This window comes from Megalobrama amblycephala, linkage group LG2 (assembly GCF_018812025.1).
Source record: "Megalobrama amblycephala isolate DHTTF-2021 linkage group LG2, ASM1881202v1, whole genome shotgun sequence".
Taxonomy (NCBI): Eukaryota; Metazoa; Chordata; class Actinopteri; order Cypriniformes; family Xenocyprididae; genus Megalobrama; species Megalobrama amblycephala.
The window spans coordinates 426,132-430,332 of NC_063045.1; the positions used below are offsets into that span (position 1 = coordinate 426,132).

The following is a 4,201-nucleotide window of genomic DNA, read 5'->3' on the forward strand; positions in this document are numbered from 1 at the left end:
TCTTGGTTCCTCTGGATGTTTCTTGAATCTCTTCATTCATCCTCATTTCTCTTTATTCTCTCATGTTTTCAGCTCGTCTGCCTGTTCCTGTCATCAGCAGTAACTCTTCACAATGTTCTTCATCATCATCATCATCATCATGTTCATTGGTGTGTTCAGTGGTGAATGTGAATCATGTGACTCTCTCCTGGTACAAAGGAAACAGTTCATTGTCCAGCATCAGTGCGTCTGATCTCAGCATCAGTCTCTCTCTACCTCTGGAGGTGGAATATCAGGATAAAAACACCTACAGCTGTGTGCTGAACAATTCCATCAGCCACCAGACTCAACATCTGGACATCACTCAACTCTGTCACACATGTTCAGGTACGGCAGCGCTGATGATATTAGCGTTTATTGACTGAGCTGATCTCACTTTGATGTTTTTATTCCTCAGTCCACTGTTGTGGTCCTACTGAAGCTGTGATCCGATTGGTCCTCTCTGCTCTGGTGGGCGTGGCTACTGTCATTCTTGTGGTTTATGACATCAGATCCAGAAGAGCTGAAGGAGATCAAGCACATATTCACACATCAGGTACATGATTGATGATGGCTGATTCAGCATATATTAATATTGGTGAGATTGATTAATTTATGGCTTTACATGTTCATCTTTTTCAGGAAGTGCTTAAATCTGAAGCAGAACGCTGAACTTTAAAGATTCTTCAAGTGTGTTTTTGTCATAATAAATACTGATGATTATTTGAGCTTCTCTTTCAGTGTCAGATTTGTAAAACTCTTATTTGTAAGGCTTTATTGTTCATATTTCTCTCAGAGACACACAGATCTCACTTTACTACTACTGCTGTATATTTGTCATGTGTATTTTACACTGTTGTTGATGATCAAATTAAAATAGCATCTTTTTAATGTGTCTGACGGAGTTGACACAAATTAAGTTCTGAAGTGAATAAATGTAAATTTTTAGAAGAAAATATTTTCAGAAAAACCTGTTCCCTTACATGTTCATTAGCTGAGACCTTTGTCTACAAATATATCAGTTTATGATAATGTGTTATTCAATAATAAAAACTAACATCTCAAACATGTTTGGTCTCTTCTCTCAAGAATCAGTGAGATTAAGTTCAGACTTCTATTCTTGCCATAACTCTGATATCATTTCATGATCACTACATTCACTTTTTTTTGTCAAAACTATACTTCACATACTACTGCATTGAGTTAAAAGTTTACGAAGAGACATTGCACTCTTGGAAAAAAGACATTTTGAATAATAATGGAACTGTGAATAATGAGAGGTTAAACAAGAAAAAAGAAGAACTTAGATCTTTTTAACAAGAAAAGGTAAAAGGAGCACTTAAAAGATCAATAATTTGCTCAATCAAAGATATGGATGCTACTAGTGCTTTTTGGAACTGTAACCCTATGGAAATGAGGAAAATGACAGTAGATTTTTATTCTAAATTATATAGTGCTCAGACTTGTGACACTGGAAATATTGCTGAATTGCTTTGTGATCTGCCTCAGTTGAGAGATGAGCAAAGAAAATCACTGGATGAACAAATAACTCTGCAAGAGCTCACAGATGCAATGAGACAGTTATCTCCTGGAAGATCCCAGGACCGGATGGTATACCTGTGGGTTTTTGGGAATTATCTGGACATGATTTTAATGAACTGTTGATGGATTGCATCAAAAGAAAAACATTACCCACAAGGTGTTGCAGAGCTGTTCTATCTTTAATTCATAAAAAAGGAGACTTGGGATTATTAAAAAACTGGAGACCAGTGTTGTTGCTATGTTCAGACTACAAAATAGTTTCAAAGGTAAGACTTAGTTCATAGAGACCAGTCCCATTGTATACCAGATAGATCAATTATGGATAATTTATTTTTATTGCATGATGTGATTGATTTTAATCAAAGTAATAGTTTTAATTTAGGGGTTATTTCGCTTGATCAAGAAAAAGCTTTTCATCGAGTTGATCATAAGTATCTTTTCACTGTATTAAAAGAATTTGGGTTTGGTGAGAATTTTATATCGTATATAAAATTGTTGTATTCTAATGCATTTGTGATGTCAAAGCTGGAGGTGGTTTGAGTGCACCTATAATGATGTCCAGAGGTATCAGACAAGGCTGCCCACTTTCTGGACAGTTATATTGTCTGGTAATTGAACCATTTTTGTGCAGATTAAGGAAAGAACTAACAGGAATTTCAATTCCAGATTTAAAGAGTACATTTAAAGTATCCTTATACTTTTCTATGTTTTCTATGTGAATATATATATATAGTATATATTTACTTTTAGATTACTTTTTTTTTTTTTTTTAAAGGTGTTTATTAAAGGTCAAGATGATGTGAAAGTTTTAACGAAAATTATTGGAAAATATGAACAAGCATCGTCAGCCAGAGTGAACTGGGGGAAAAGTGAGGGATATATTATTGGTAAGTGGGAAGAAGTAGGACCTCCATACTACCATGTGGTTACAATGGGCAGAGAAGGGATAAAAGCATTAGGTGTCTTTTTAGGAAATGAACATTTTCTGATGAGAAACTGGGAGGGATTGATAGAGAAGGTGTCTAAATGGAAATCGCTATTACCACAATAGTCGTACAGAGGGCGAGTTTTGATCACTAACAACTTGACGGCCTCTACATAAAATGGCTGTTATGAAGCCTCCAGTTGAGTTGGTTTGTAAAATACAAAGGACAATCATGAATGTTTTTTGGAGTGGGTCACTCTTTATTTACCTCTTCATGAAAGAGGTCAAGGGCTGGGGTGAACTCGGTTTGGATAAACATTTGTTCATAATGGACTTAGGGAAGGTGAGCTTGTCAGAGATCATTCCCTTCTATAAGTCAATGTTACAGTTCTGGAAAACACTTTTTAAAGTGGATCGGAGTAGTGATGACACAGGACACTGGGTTTTTTAAATCCAATGATCCAAACAAAGCTTTTGACTTCAGTAAGTGTATCTACAGTTTTGAATCATAATGGGGTTGTAAAAATGAGACAACTCTTGAATGATGGGTGGAAGCCGGTTGTAATACTTAAAGAAATGACAGGATTGAAATCTTAACGTCTCGTATCAAAAGTGATAGAAGAGATTTGGAAGTGACCACAGAGAGTACACTGAAAGTGGTCGGTCGATGGACATAAGAGACACAGAAAAGGAATTACCAAAAATCAGAGTGTCTCCAGTTATACTTGAGGAGAGAGTGGAAGTAAATATGGAGTCAATTCTGCCTTTTGATACACCTCAGCTGGACTATTTTAATTCAACATCAAAGAAAGAAATTTACGATTCTTCAGTAAAAGTCACACATCAAACTTTTGTCAAAAGAAAACAAGCTTCAAAGTGGCCAAGATTGTAAGGATTACAATATTGCGTTACTCCCTAAAAAAAGTAACTTATTGGTTAGTTACTTTTTATGAAAAGTAATCTATTACATTATTTTTGCATTACTTTTTCTCACTTGGGCTATGCTTGCTTATGTTTTTTAATAACAAAAAAAAAGTTCTATTTTTGGCAAATGTTAAGGCCCTTTCACACCAAAAGTGAACTGAATAAAGTATATGCAAGTATATGAAGGAAATGCAAATTCACGCCTGTACAGTAGAGGGCGCAGCTCAAGGAAACCTTTCAGCTGTGCTGCCTTTCTGGATTAAAGAAGAATGAAGGAAGTTCAACACCTATTTCTAAATCTAATCTAAAGTAAAGTAATTTTTGCTTATTAGTATGGTTGATTTAGATCATTGAATGTCAGCAGCAAATACATTGGTTAATAAAATGAGAATAAATACATAAAGTATATTTGTGTAATTTAATATAGTAAATTATTACAGGATTGCGTAAAATTCATTTCACTGTTTTTATTCATTTTGAGGATGTTTTCGTGTGAGATGAGATGAGTGAATAAATAAATGTCTCACAAATCTGTCACTCAAACCACTTATTTTCACACAATACCAAAGATTACTCACTCATAACATGCAAGCGCACTACATTCAGATTAAAGCTCCTCTACCACATCTAGCCAACTGTCCATCACTTCGTTAATACCTCAGTTGTCCAAAACAGCAATGAGATCAATGGAGACTTCTCTTGCTTCTTGGATGTTTTGCCTGAGAAATAGACCTCAATAAGCATCTCAAACTAAAGTTTCAAAGAGATATCAACAAGTGCGTTTAAATGCAC

The 4,201-nt window shown here is 35.1% G+C and overlaps 1 long non-coding RNA gene across 1 annotated transcript; it reads left to right on the top strand.

The window, feature by feature from the left end:
• The first annotated feature begins 346 nt into the window (after positions 1-346).
• On the top strand, positions 347-1,095 carry LOC125263049. The gene is made up of 3 exons (XR_007183679.1): positions 347-366; positions 437-574; positions 661-1,095. It is a non-coding gene; the product is annotated as an uncharacterized LOC125263049 (long non-coding RNA).
• The last annotated feature ends 3,106 nt before the right edge of the window (positions 1,096-4,201 follow it).